Here is a 16,041-nt window from a genome sequence, read left to right as displayed (position 1 = left end):
GCAAAGAAGGAAAAGGAAATATTTCTTTACCATTCAATGGAACAAAATTAGTATTTGAAAATTGCTGAGTACACATGCATGACTGAAACCCAGACCATTTTTACTAGCCTTTTCTCCACCTACATTTCATCTACTTTCTGCATACCATTTGAGAAAAGAGTTTTAAATTATTATGTAATCTTTAAACAATATAATCAATACTTAATATGCTTTAAAAACACCATTTTAGTCTATATAAAAGAATCAAGAAGCATGTAGAGGGATGATTTATAAAACTGATTTTTTTCTGTAAAAAATTAAATTGTAAAACCTTGTTTTCTTCTAATGAAAATAGTATCAAAAGGCTTGCTAATCATATTAAAACCTGAAATGCTATTATCTCTACTTGAAAAAAAATTCCTTAAACTATTTGTTTACCAAATATATAGATGACAGCTGGAGAATAGAAAACTGGAGAATATAATTTGAAGAAGAGAGAATTCTGCTGGCCAACTAAGAATTTTTAAAATATATATTTGAAAGGAATTTTGGTATTATTAAAATGACCGTTAGCTTTATGTAAATTTTTTTACTTATAACACAAATAATTAAAATTTTTGGTTGAACGTTACTCTAAAAATCCACATGGAAGAAACAGACCTATCATAGGATAATAACTATTGTCAAACAAGAATTCTTAAATATCAACACATTCCAAGTAGTATTTGGTTAATAAAAATTCCCCTATAATTAGGAATTTACTCTCAGAGACTCTAAATCATGCAATCAGATTATCTAGTCTCTACTCAAATCATTGTTTGATTCTGTTTAGAAAAAATTTTTAAGGTTTTATGTCTTAAAATAAAGCATTTATGTCTTCCTTGCCTTATAGCAGAAAAATAATGCTTTAAAGTATTCACTGGGCCCTTTTTGTTTAAAGGAAAACATCTTTGTAATTTTTTTTCTTTTTTTAACCCATTGTGTAAAATCTGAAAAAAATAGGAAAAATGTATAATAAGAAAATGAATCATCTACACTTGTAGTAGTCATAGACAACTACTGGAAATATTTTAGAATATTTCCTTCCAGTCTTTTTTTTCCCCCTAGGATTTTGCTTTTCATAAAAATTTGTATTATAAATTTTACATAGTTTGGTATTCTGCACTTTTGTTCCAAAGTATTAGAATTTTCCCACATCAGTGAAAGCTATTTGTAAATAAAACTGTAAAGGTTATATGATAGTCAGTCACATGAAAATGTTAGCCAAATCACTTTCAAGGAAACAGGAAGGAAATTTGTTACTTGAACGATGTTATGATGAATACTTTTGTGAAGATAATAATTACTCCTGGGTTCTTTTTTTTTTTTCCCCTCTTTTGTAGTTTAGAATTTTGTCAGGTATTTAAAACAAAAGGCAAAACTAACAAACACTGAGTTATAGTGAAGATGCTTATCAGATAAATAGCTCAGCTTTAACAACACATCTTACCCAAAAGCTTGCAAAGCATCCCTCACTTGGGGGCATTGTGGAAGGGCTGTGATAACAATCGCAGAGATTTGCTAGAGCCAAAGCTTTACAGAAAGAAGAATCTGCAGGTTTAAAAAGGTAATGCTATAATCTTACATTTATTCACAGCAAACCACAGATGTGCAGTGTGACCATTTGCAAATGTCATTTAAAAAGGACACATAGCTGGGAATTCCATATTTCGTTTCAGATAACCTTGTTGTTTTGTATGCTGCGATGATGTTTGTGTGTGATGTGTGTACCTCCACCTTAAAATGTTGCAGTGAGAATCAAAGTCACAGGAACTGCTAAATCAAATATTGAGGAAAATGTGCAATGAGGTGTGTAAACAAGATGCCCATTTTAGAATACTTCAGAATGTTTCAGATAACAAAAAGATCTCCTTTCCTTGCCCATTTTCTCACTATACAAAATTTCCCCAAAGAAAGCAGTGGTTCCATTTATAGTAGTAGGATTTTGGAGGTGTTTAGGCACAGCTTGCTGAAAACCCAACAAAATCTCCAGTCTTTCTTACATAGAACTTCTGACATACAGGCAAACAGTTTTTTCCTCTCTTTCACTGATCATTCTAATGGACTGAAACGACCTTATGCTAAAGACAGGGTGAAATATCTTGAAATAAATATAATGATCAGCTTAACAATTTGATTGAACTTTTTATTTAATTGAACAGTTATTTTGCTTAATTGATCATCTTATTTAGTTTGGGGGATGTATTTTGTGTGTGTTTTTTTTTGTGTGTGTGTGTGTATGTGTGTGTTAAGAGGGAATGATGAGGAAGAAAGCTTCCTGCCTGAGGAGAAGTAGAAATGATCACAGATGCAGACAGTATTTAAAATAACGCACGCAGGCATCTCCGAAGCCTTGATTACAAGTGTCAAATGTTTCTCACATGTTTCAACTATAAAATGATCCTGCCTCCATTACTTTAGAGAGCCAAAATATATGGTATTTGCATGTTAAAGATCTAAGTGGAGTGTTAATTGTACTCTTTCTTCTTGGAGTTTATTTTCAAAGCAAAGTGTACAGGATATATTTAGAAATATGTTTTGATGTATCCATGCTCGCAAAGGGGAAAAGGGTGGGTTTAAATGATTCTATAAAAATGAGTATGTGCCCTCTCAGTTTTACCGGTTTATTTTAATATGAAAAAATAATCTAATCTCCGCTTGTTAAGAAGATTATGTAATGTATTAATTTATTTCAAATTAGGATACACTTGATATCATGTGAGTTCCAGACAGGAAAAGCAGAGGAGGAATTAAGAGCCCAAACACAAAGGAAGGGCCTAAGCTTGAGTACCTGTTTTTTGCAACCCTCATTTTGTGAAGTAACAAAGTGTTCATTCTTTAGTTAATGAGAAAAGTCATCGTTCCCATTTTGTTCCCTGCAAATCATCAAATTGAAGAATGAGCACTACTAAATTTGAAGGAAAGTGAAAAGTAAAGATGTTCTTTCCCGTTTTCCTTGGGGGTGTAAAAGGAGATTTGTTCTTTTCCAATTTATTTTGTACCAGGAAGTTAAATTTTATTTTGTGGATAATTTAATTACCTTTGATACCTTATAGATTTAGAACATTTCAAGGATTGTTTCCACTTTCTCCTTTTCCCCCATATCTCACATATGATATGGGATAGAAATCTTTGAAACGCTGGTGTTTTCACATGAGGCTAATTCCTTGAAAATGTAATCCTTGTCTTTCTAAGGGAATGTACATGTGAATTAAAAATTAATATCTTAAGTCCAGTGAAATATATTCAATCTTTTTAAAATATTCATTAAGTATCCTTTTCTCACTTAGTTACTTCCTTATAAGATGGTACAAGCAATTTCACTGGCAGATCCCATTCATACACCATATGATTGTATTCTGATCTGGGGTACCAAAATTATATAAAACATAAGAGATCTGAGTATAAAGTAATGAGATCAATGTAAAAAACCAAGACTTACATTTTCAAATAAGTCTTTTAATTCAGAGGAATCACCTCAAGAGTGTATCTTTATTCCATTTGCATGACCATTCTTCTCTTTAAAATTACCTTCTTGATGAGCATCCAGTTTACAAATCTGCAATGAAGTTAAATTATGTATTAAGAGGATTTGTCATATCGTGTGCCAATATTGGTGAATGCATAGGTGATCTACCTTGTTTAAGGTAAAAATGAGAAAAAATAAAGCAGAAAAGAAAGATTTTAAGAGGCTGGTAGATATCACAAAGTGACCAGTCTTCATGTGTGATTCACAAACAAATTCAGAAGACAGTTTTAAAAGATGAGTTTGAAAACAAACTTTGAACAAAGACAGCAGCATTGGAGAACTGGATGTACAGGCTCCAAGATGACATTTGAAGGATGATACTCATTTGGATATATGCACACTAATTTGCTACTTTTAACTATATATATTCATTACTTTATGGCAACACTTTATAAGACTTTCACTGCATTTTTATCCTGATAAAGAAAAAAATTATCAGCGGTGCAGTTAGTAAATGAAGCAATAGTGTATTCTGTAACTTGAGTCCTGACCATTTTCTCCGAAGTTTACCATTTGTAAATAGAGAACTTGTGCACTTGGTCTCAATTCATTGGGTTTTGCCTACAGAGTCCTTTATTTGGTTATTTCTTCCATTAGTCACACAAGAAAGTCAGTCTTATTAACTTAGCATCGCGATTTTGGACCCCAAAATGACCTAATTCAGTTTGGAATACTCAGTTTATGTATTAGACTTAAATGAATTCTCATTGTTTCTCAAACCAAAATAATCCTTAAACCAAAAGGTTCTCAACCTTTGATGGTAGTCTGTCGTTTGAAGAACATGTCACAGGTTGTGAAAATAATTCCAAAAAGTCCCTTATAGTAATATTTTGATCAATGTCCACTCATTGGCTTAAGTTTACTATTTAAAGGGGCCAGCACTCTGTGTCCAATTTATGATGTTTGTGTCTAAAACACATTTTCATGAAATTTTATTTTCACACACCTCTTTATTGCAGAACAATTATGAAATTTTTAATGTCATGACTTTAAGTCATATGATTGCTTTCTCTCTAGGAATAACCTCTTACTTAGAGTTTAAAATCTACTCAGAATAAAAGCTAGATTAAAGGGCATACTAAAACTAACTTTAATTGTAAAATAAAATCATTCTAAGATGTAACATTTTATTTACTCTCACCCCTCATTCCAGGAAAATGGGTTGTTAAAATATCATTTGTTGTTGGGAGAAAACTGTGGTCAATTTTCTTGACCACAAAAGTTTGGAATTTGAAAGGACTAATATATTTCATTGCGGGAGAGGAGTGAAAAAAAACCACCCAAAACTTAGAAATATTGGATTTATCAATATATAATTATGAACATTTTATCTACTGACAATGTCCATGGCTTATATAGGACACTCTCTGGCCAGGGAGCCAATACATCCATTAATATATTCTCCTGGTCCAATTTCTTATGTGTAGGTTTGGGATTTTGAAAGGTAAATATGTGGAACATTTTAATCCCTCTTCTTAATTCCCTCTTGTTTTGTTTTACTTAAATGGAGAAGTCTACACATTTTGTTTGAAGACAACCTTTTTAAATGGGCTGTGAAAATTCATTATAACTTGCTAATATGTCGTTTCATCCCCTAACCATTAAGGCTTAAAATCCAACTTCAAGAACCACTTCTACTAATTGTAGGGCTCAAGAATTTTCTGAACATTTCAGGCAAGGTTTTCTTCCTATCCTCTTTGCATTTCCTATACATTTCTTAAAACACCAAACACTAAAGTTATAAAAATATGATTGATTGATAGGTTATTCTCAGAGCAAGAAGGCACTTAGCAATAATCTAGTCTAATCCTATATTCTGTACATGAGGAAACCAACACCCGGAAGTAGAAGGTGACTTGCTCAAGGTCACTTAGCTTGCTGGTATCAGTAAAATGTGAAGAACTTTTCCAACCAACATGTCTTAGGACATACCACGCTATTCCTTAGATAGTAGAAAGAAAGATCTAATCTCTTTTCCTTGATCTCTTTGCATTTAGCTGGATCCAATGCCATTTATTATCTGAAGAGACCTGGAACTCCTTTGGGCTGGGTTTTTGTTTTTTTGTTTTCTTTTTTTTTTTTTCTGATCATGCAAAGATACATTTTTCTTAGGGGAATAAAAACAGAAGTCAAGACTAAATCAGGTCAAGCTTTGAAACCATCAAGCTGGAGCTGGTCCGAAACTTTTCCAAAGCCGTCTGTGTCCCCTCACTATCCGTAGTGACGGTGACCCGGAGCAAGCTTGTCTCTCGAGCCCCTATCAGCACTGAAGCAGTGCCAGTGAGGGACTGGGGTGCTGTGATGGGGGTGGCAGCCTGCTGCAGGGATCAGCTAAGCAGTGAATGCTTTAAAGAAACCACAGGGCTTTTCAGGATGTTCATTGTATCCTTCCTTATTTGGAATTCTGTTTATGCTGCTTACATTAGCATAGATTTTCCTTAATGAATACTTTCCAGCTGAAAGATGGTGAGAGATATACTATGTGAATCTTTTTAATATTAGTTCATTAAATTAAAACAGTTCTGACTTGCAATGAGGCCTTTTCCTTTTGATGTTATGTTCAGGTTCGCAGATAATGTTCACGACAATACATGTGTGCTCGGCAAAGATGATCTTCTTAATCAGAGTCATTTAGTGTTAGCACTCTTGTGTAATAACTTCAGAGTTTTTCTGTCGGGTGGTATAAAAGTTAACATCAAAATGTGGCTATTTCATAGTGTGGATTCACGTATTTAGTTGAAACCATTTTCTTCCCTCAAACTTGATGACCCTACTCCCAAAAATACATATATTTTCCTTCTTATCCCATTTTTCAAGATACAAATGTTTTCCCATTCTCTTATAAATGACTGGGAGGAGGGAGACACTTTCAAAATCCCCCTTTGCAAAACCAAAGGGAAAACATCACCACATTCTTGATGATTGTATTTACTAAATCACTCCCAAATTAGACGCTTCAGAACGACATGCTGTACAAATAGCAAAGATTCAATTCCTGCATTGCCTGAAGGCTTTGGACTGCATTACCCTGCATATCCATCACAGGAGCTACAGAATAAAACGGTTCCGCGAGGTTACAGAAATTAAACCCACTCAGCCACTTTTCACGAGGAATATTTGGATAACCAAGGCTTGACGCAAATATTTGTTACGAGCCATTATGACAAACTGGGGACATTCCATGATCTTATTAGTATCTAGTCATTCACAGTTTGCTTTTTTGTATCAAAACATGCACACAGATTATAGGAATAAATTGTTTATTTCCCATGTTATAGGCAATTATAAATATTTCAGCAAAAGGGTTATACTGTGCCAAGGTTAGAATCTAATAGAATAATTCAAGATGCTAATGCCATTGTCTAGTAAGCTAATGCCGATGTTCCCAAATAGTCTTCTTTTGATTGGCTTCTAGAGAAAAGACTTAAAACAGAATAAAGTATGCAATAGCTTTTAAAAAGCTGCTAGCCTATCACTTATCACTTCTGCAGGATCTCCTTCAGGTTTTCTTTCTTGTACAGTATTCTTAGGAAATCATGCTACACTGCACACAGTTATCAACAGCTGAGAGCTACTTATTTCAATTTTAGAATATTTTAAACACAAAAGTTAAAAGTTACCAAACTGCTTGTTTATCTTACTACTTTTATTATATAATGTTTTTAGAGAACTCTGCCTAAGTTAGCATTGTAGGCAGAGTTCTTTCTCACTTTTTCCACTCCTGTTTTTCATAATTCGTTTAATGGTTTGCAATAGCAAATATGTAGAGTAGAGATTTATTAACAGGTTATATACTCTCTCAAAAATAAAAATATAGTTACAGAATCATGGAACTAGAATGGGGCTGAAGACTTACTGACGCCAACCATCTCGGGCGACAGGTCAAAGAAAACATGTCAGTGAAATAAAACAATTAGGCCTGAATTGAAGTAAATCTTTGGCAGTAGAACCAAGACCAGCACCAAGGCCACATAATATACTGGGGCAGTACTCTTTTCACCATATTATACTTTCACCTTTTTCTTCCTTTCTTTGTTTTTTCAGGAAGGAGGATGAGAAGAGGCCATCTAAGAAATCTACCTACCCCTTCTGCATTCTGCCGTGTCACTCACAATCCTATATCCCTATGGAAACGCTTAACTCTTCTATGTTCCACAATCATTGCTTTCATCCTCTACCCTTTTCATGACATTTTCTTTGGTGTTCTTTCCATTTTACAGAAGATGAAAAGAATTGTTAAATGCCGTGATCCTTTTAAAGATGTTCTGGGATACACAAGAAGGATTTAAGATATTTCAAAACAGGAACACTCCTTTAACTTCTAAGAGATGGAGCAGATAGAGAGGACAGGACATCCTTCTCAGCAGTCACCGGAATTTACCTATGGGAAGAAAATCAGGAGTAGAGTTTCCCAGAAGACCTAGACTATTTTGTGATTAAACTTCAATTGGCTAACTGTTTATTCGTTACAAAGAGTCATGTCCCCATTTTGATAGAGGGTAGCCATAAGAATTGTAGAATAAACCCAACTCTCCTCTTAGGCAGCAGTTGAAGGAAAAAAAAATAAATTAGAGAACCAGGCCAGTTGTCCTAAATCTTAAGTGTAACAAGTATAGACAGAAACAAAGAGCATATTTTTATCAATTTAGCACTCAATGTGACATTAATTAATAACTAACACTCATGTATATTAGTTTAGTTGGGTTTTTGTGTGTGTATGTGTGGTGGTGGTAAATATCTTATGTGTATCATTGAATTTACAAAAGTTCTTAGCTCTTCCAAGAAAGTCAGAGCACTTTTTATTTCTTTCTAAAATATTATTCTAAAACATGAAGGAGGCAAATATTGCACTCATTGTGCAATCATCAAAGTGAAGAAAAGTTCAATTAGCTGATAAAGGTTATTCAGCTCAATAACGGTAGATCCGATATGAGAATAAAACCTTCTGGAACCCATCCTTTAAGAGTATGGCATCCAAAAATTTAAAATATTAATTGAAATATTCCAGCCTTTGAGATTCACATTTTATGTATTTTACATGATTTATTTGTTTATCAGCATAGTGCTTTTTCTGGGTATATCAGAATACATAGATTTATATCATGTGTTTTATATATAAACACGATTACTAACCAACATAATAAGATGCAAGAGCTAAAACTTTTTGGAACTTTATTCCCTCCCCTGTCCCAAAAAAGAAACATTCTAGACTAAAGGCACAAATAGTAAAAATAGGCTACAAAGGAGCACTCTGAAATTGAGCATTAGGCACACTGCATTTCACATCTCCCTTTGGAGTGGCAAAAATATTTTAGTAGGGTTATTTCTTCATTTCCAAAGGCATACAAGGGTGGGGACAACCAATCTTTAATGCGCAATAAAATGAAATGGCAATTTTCCAAGAACTGTGAGACTGCAGCTAATTAGCACATTAATTTATATAAATAAAATTCTCTTTGCTGTTCCCCAGTGTTCTGCCTGAGAAATGCAACAAGATGAATGAACATGACAAATCAAAGTGAAATTTACAGACTTTTAAAAAAAAGGGCTATAGAAATAATCCCTTGACCTTATTCTAACTTTTCTGACCCTCTTTCATCAGTGCCATTTTTCCACAGAGCCCCTAAATGTGCACTTATCATTCTGCAACTTAAATTCTAAAAGACAAGTTCACAAAGAAGAGTACACTCATCTCTTTACACCTGAAGTTGGACTTCTGGCTGAAAGAGATCACAACTCAAGCGAATGAGTTTCATGTATTCTTAGTTATTTTAATGGTCAACTTCTGTACAGCGTTTACTGTGTGTCAGGCACAGTTCTAAGTGCTTTACAGGTATTCACTCATTTATTGATTCTTCACAAATTCCTTTCTCTGTTTCTCCAAGGGGAATTTGGGAGTGAAGGATGTGGTTGACCAACTGGCACATTAGGGTCGCCCCAGAATAAATCCTTCTATCTACCCCTTTTCGTAGGATTAAAAGAGGATAGAATAATTGGTAACATAAATAGAAATTTGAGGAAATTATCACTGAAACTTCACTGGATAGAAACCCTCATTTTCCCTCCTCTGGACACTGGAGTGGCATTTTTATAGCTAAAAATTCAAGCAGGAATTCTTAACTTGTAGATAGAGTAGGTCAATTCACTGGGGAGAAGACTAGAGAGGGGATTTTAGGCCAAAGGGTTGGTTAGGAATACAGAGTTTGCATTGTCCAAAGTCACTGATTCTAAGTGGCAGGGCTATGATATGAACTCAGAGGTGTCTGACTTCAACGTTGACACTCTTTTAACTATATAACATAGAAGAAAACATTTTAAGTTTAGAAAATAATTCCTTGGGTGGAAACAGTGTCAGGGAGAGCTTATTTTCCCACCCTCCAAAACTCCAGACAGAGGACAGACTGATTTGGCTTTCTCTAGACTGGTTAAGAAGATTTAGGACTTTTTTTTTTGTTTTTATTTTTGTTTTCAAATTGGGTGGCAGTATTGGTTTATGACCTTTATACAATTCAGTGCTAATGGGAAGGTTAATCATGAACTCTGAAATACAGCCACTGGATTTGAAGTCAGATCCAGGGCCCCAGGTAATGCCAGGACCTAAGACTGGTGAAGAGCTGAGTTAGTAGTGAGCTTCTGCATAAGTATCCATCTCTGAGCACAATTGAGTTTTGTAGCTGGACTCCTGGAGTTACTCTGGTACCAAGCTGCATTTTTCCCTACTTAATACCAGCAGCTTCACCACCTCTTCTGGAGCAGTCAGAAAATGGTCTTCTTGGGAAAGGCTCCATCAGATTGTAAATGCCAAGGAGAGGCTGGCCAGAGCAGGGATTATTTTTACAGAGTTTATGAAAAGGAACAGTTGCCTTACCTAGAAGTCATTTGGGGCTGTCAAATCCTGTCCTTGGTAACCGGCTTGCAAATAAAGGTAAATCTTAATTGAAAAGGAGACTCTTACTTTTTGATCATGAGCAATGAATTTCGTAGACTTTCATTTATTCTTACATTTACTTTTAAGTTTTTGTTACATATTCTCTTAATAAAACTGTATTTCTGTGCATACTAAATATTTTAAAATTATTTTTAGCTTTAATTAATTTTTACAGTTAACCCAATTAAAAAAACGAATATTGTCTCAAGGCCAAGTCAATATTTCAAAAGAAGTTGCTAGTTGAATGAAAAAGCAAGGCCCTAATTTTCAGAAAATGTTTTATTCAATTTATGTTTTGCTGTAACTCAGTTACTGTGAAAATAAAATTTAATGCAATAAGTACTTTCAGAAATGTGTGTGTATACACTCATTTTTACATAGATGCATATATATATATACACACACATATATCTGATTATAACCCCTTTGGCAGGATACAGCCTGCAAAACCATAAGTAATAACCTGGTTATAACGAATTATTAAGTGGTAAAATTAGTTTTAAGAAAAACAGAATAGAACAGAAAATGGATTTCATATAATAAAGATAAGTACTGATTTGTGAGACATGTTTGTGTTATGGACATGTGTCTGAGTGCATATTTGTGATGTATTATGTATTTATTACTTTGAATCGTATTCATAAAAGTTTAGAAAATCTTCCAATAAAGCAGCATGTAAAGAATATAGAACAAAATAGAACCTAGACTATGAAATGCATCCCTTAATTGATATGTTCAATAAATATTTATCACTGGTACAGTAGTAAACAAGACAACATCTGTGGCCTCAAGGAATTTATGGTATAGTGGAAAATCAGAAAATAAACAAATAAACAAAATGTGCACGTGATCTAATCTCTAATGATAAACGCCATAAAGAAAAGAAAGGAAGAGGGGAGGATTAGAGAATGAGACCGGGGTAGGATGGGGGCTATTGCAATACAAATGTTAAAGGAAGCTCACTGAGGAGGTAACTTCTGATCAGAACCCGATGGCACGAAGAAGAGCATTTCAGCCAAGGGTACAACAAATGCAAAGTCCCTAAAGTAGGAACAAGATTAGTACATACTGAAGAACTGCAAGAAAGTGAGTATAAGAGGACTGGAAAGACTAAGGCGGGGAGTGGCTGAAATGAGACACACACACAGAGGCAGCTGCCAATCAAAGGGATCTTTGTCAGCTATTCAGAGAACTCTGGATTTCATCCTAAGTATGACGGTGAAGCTGCATGGAGAACTATGGCACAATTTCCATTTCTCAAACAGCTCTCCGGGTACTATGTGGAGAACAGACCATTGTGAAAATGTTAGTTAACAAAGAAAAAGAAAGACTAGCGCGAAGCCAATAGAAGTATAGGAAAAACAGGATGACAGTGGTGTGGTATATGACGGCAATAAAGGAAGGAGGGGAAATGGTTATAGGGGCCAGCCCGGTGGTGCAGTGGTTAGGTTCGTGAGCTCCACTTCTGTGGCCCTATGTTCTCAGGTTCGGATCCTGAGTGTGGACCTCCACACTGCTTATCAAGCAGTCGTGCTTGATGTGGTGGTGTCCTACACGTAGAATGGAGGAAGATTGGTTCAGATGTTACCTCAGGGACAATCTTCCTCACTGCCCCGCCCCCCCACAAAAAGAGTTAAAATACATTTTGCCCAACAGGACTTGCTGATGGAGTAAGTGATGTATACGAAAGAAAGAAATATATCAGGGATGATTTTTGGTCCTAAAATTTCTGTGAATGGTGGTGAATTCTCTTGCTGATATGTAGAAAGCTTGAGGAGGAGAGAGTTGGGGGTGGGTTATTGAGTAATTAGGCATTTTTGCTTTTATCTCCTATTAATATATTACCATTATTAAAGCATTCTAATAAGCATTGATTGAGAAATTGCTAGGAGCCAGACTCTGTGCTAAGTGCTGGGAATATAAAGTCAAAATAAAACCATTGGTTTGCAAAGAAAACAAAAACCAAACCAAACCAGATATTCTAATATGGAATAATTGGTACTATGATTAGTGTATGAAGAGGATATTTGCGCAGCAGAAAGTAAGCAATCCATATTAGTTTGAGGGATTATCAAGTATTCCCAATAAAGATGGAACTGAAGCTGTGTTTCAAAAGATGATTTGAAATGAACAAGGACAATCACTGGTAGGAGAGGTGGAGAGATACTTGAGACATTTAGAACATGAGCAAATGCATACAGAAAGAAAGCACATTTGTTTTGGAAACTAGAAGTTCACCGCGTGAAGCATCTGTGTTGGATATTGGCAAATGATGTAGCAAAAATGCTAGGCAGGGGCATGATCATGAAGAATCTTGTCTAGCGAACTAGGAGTTTGATTTTTACTGAAATCTATAAAAAATTTAAAGAATTTAAATCAAGGAGAATATGATTAAATAAATTAGAAAGGGAACAGTAATCAAGGATGGAAATAGTGAGATCCTAAAATAAGGCTCTGATAGCAGGGATTGGAAAAATGGAGATGAAGTTTCCACTTTGTTAAAGAAAGAAAGCAATGTAAGATGTGTTCTCTCGGAGAGAAGTAGATGATCGCAATCAGTGGGCATCGAGACTATAAGCATCTTACACTTTAGATTCATCTGATGCCTGGCCAGGAAATATTTAAAGAGGTCCAATCATAACACTTAGCCAGATGTCTTGCCTAGCTCCAGTCTTCTCTAACATAGATTCTTCCTGCGTCCCCCACACTTTACACTTTGGGCTTCTAGACTAGAACCTGATTTCCTGCCATAATCAGTTCTCTGATCTTCATCTTTCCTTTGACCTATACACTTCCTGTTGCTCTGTTACAAGCAGCATGGGGTAAAGTCCAGAGCAGTGGCAGGGGAAAGACCGGTAGTATAGACCTCATACTTTGTACAGGATTACCCACTAATCAGCTATTTGACCTTCAAGATGTTTCAACTGTTCCAGAATATAAGAGTTTTCATCACAGGCCTATTTGTCATTGAGAGAAATTAGACACATTCAAAATGAATAATATATGATTGATTAAATAAAAATTTCTTAAAATCATAAAATATAATACTGCACTAAAAGTCATGCTTTTAAAATATTTAATTTTATAGAAATGTGCCTGATATAGTCTTATATAAATAGAAAGCAGTTTATAAAATTGCATATTTTGTTTTAAACTGTGAATAAATAGATACATATTACAGAAAAATAGTTGAAAAGATATGTAACAAAATGATAATGCTTTTATCTATAATGAGTGTCTATGGGTAATTTTTATTTTCCTCTTTGTAACTTTTCTGTATTTTTTATATTTTCTATAACAGAAAATAAGTTAATTTTATTATCAGCAAAAAAGTAATTAAAATAATCTATAGTTTTATCATCCCTAAGAAAAATTTCAAATATAATATAGATCTGATTAGAGTATATTCAGCTTTAAGTACTAGAAAACTCAATTAAAAGTGTCTTTAAAAGACTTCATCTTCCTCTCAGGATAAGGACAGTTGCAGGATAATGTTGGCCCCATTCTAACAATGAGAATAACCCAGATAGCCTTTATAATCATAACTTTTTTTTAATCATCATAGACTTGAGGATGCAAAGAAACCTAAATAAATGAAATCTAGAGAGTGACAAGCTCTTTCTAGGAGAAAAGAGATTCACAACCACTTTTATTCCTGGAGGAGCAGTGAGAGGAGAAGGACAGGGATAAGAAAAACATCACTGAAACTTTTAGGAATTTTAAAGACCAGGCATGACTGTAGAATCCAGTGGGCAGTAGCCACATACAGAATCTGCACCCAACCCCCAGTTCTTTCCCAAAGTTCTTCCTTAGTACTCACATTGAAGACTGAGTAGAGCCACGGGCCTGAAGAAGGTTGAGGGCATGGTGGGCAATCACATTCCCCACAGAGTATAAATCAATGGCTGCCTAAGGCTGGAGGGGGACAGAATAGCTGAGAAAGACTACCTCCTGGTGGCCAGGCACGTAGGGTGGGCCAAAGCTGGGGGCAGGGCCAGAGAACTGAGAAAAACCCTTCATGGGCACTCCAGGCCTTCACCAAACCTACCCCTTCAGCCCTCCAAAATGGAGCACATGGCAGCAGAGTGGAAAAAAGTCTCCTAAAGCTAAGAAAGCTAGGGTTAACACTGGAGGACAGAGAAGACCACAGCAACCCATCCAGCTGGTAGCTTGCTGTGAACATGATGAGATCTCCCATGGCTTGAAAGCTGGTAGTGTGCTATAAAGAACAAGTGAGGTATCTAGACTCCCCTGGGTACTCAGCTGTCCAACCTTGCTATGCAGGAAGTCCTGATCACAGATCATTCGAGCCAGTGTTGAATTGAATCAAACTAAAGCAACAGGAGCCTCAGCTCATCTACAGATGAGCCTCCACTCTAGTGGCCTGAGACAAAAATGGTGCTTCTCTCTTCTGACTTTTACTACTATTTACTTCAGTCTCTACTGTTCTTTTAGACACAATTTCTTGCATACGATAAAAAAATTATGACACATAAAAAATTGTGACCCATCATCAATAGAAGCAGCCCCAGAAATGGAATAGATAATTGGAATTATCAGACAAAGATTTTCAAATAATTATGATGAATGTGTTAAACGAAAGTAGAAAAAGTGGACCATATAAATAAACAGAGAAGGAATTTATCAGAGCCACGGAAATCATTATTAAAAAGAGCCAAATGGAAAAAGTAGAAATGAAAACCATGATATAAAAACTGAAGGATTCATTTTATGGGTTTATCTGTAGATTGGAACACAGAATAGAAAGAATCTGTGAAATTGAAGACAAGTCAACAGAAATAATCCAAACTGAAACATAAAGAGGCAAAAACAACAGAGCATCTGAGATCTGTGGAACAATAGCAAACAGTGCATATACGAATAATTGCAGTCACAAAAGAAGAGTAAAGAGAAAATGGGCTAGAAAGAGTATTTAAAGAGATAATGGACAAGAATTTGCCAAAGTTAGTGAAACACATCCACCACAACCCACAACAAATAAATTTGCCTATGAACCTGAGTCAGATAAGTACCAAGAAAACCACACCTAAGCATATTATAATGAAACTGCTGAAAGCCAACAATTAAAAAAAATTAAGTAACATATACAGAAAAGAAAATTAATTGTAACATATCACAAGAAGTCTGGCAATGGAGGAGTTCCAGCATTGACTAATTTAGCATCTCACCCATGACAAGAACCCAGATGCTTTGCATCTTTCCTCCTTGCCATATTTAGCAAATAGTCTGCTCCCCTTGTGATCAAAGATGCTTACAGGAGCACCAGGAAGCACATCATTGCACAAATCCAAATACCAGAAGGGAGAGAGAGGATCTCTTTCTTATATCCCTTCTTAAGAGCAATAAAATCTTCCCAGAAACTTCCTGGGAGACTGGCTCTTCCTGTTAGAATTGTACCCCATGCTTATTCCTAAACTAATCACTGTAAAAAAGAAATGATTGATTGGCTTAGGCTAATTAATATTCACTCTTGAAGCCTCTCCTGAAGTACGTGGTCTTTCATATTGGTCTTTGCCAAGCCAGGACTGCTTTTTTTTAGCAAACA

This window comes from Equus asinus, chromosome 12 (assembly GCF_041296235.1).
Source record: "Equus asinus isolate D_3611 breed Donkey chromosome 12, EquAss-T2T_v2, whole genome shotgun sequence".
NCBI lineage: Eukaryota > Metazoa > Chordata > Mammalia > Perissodactyla > Equidae > Equus > Equus asinus.
This window is presented reverse-complemented; position numbering follows the sequence as displayed.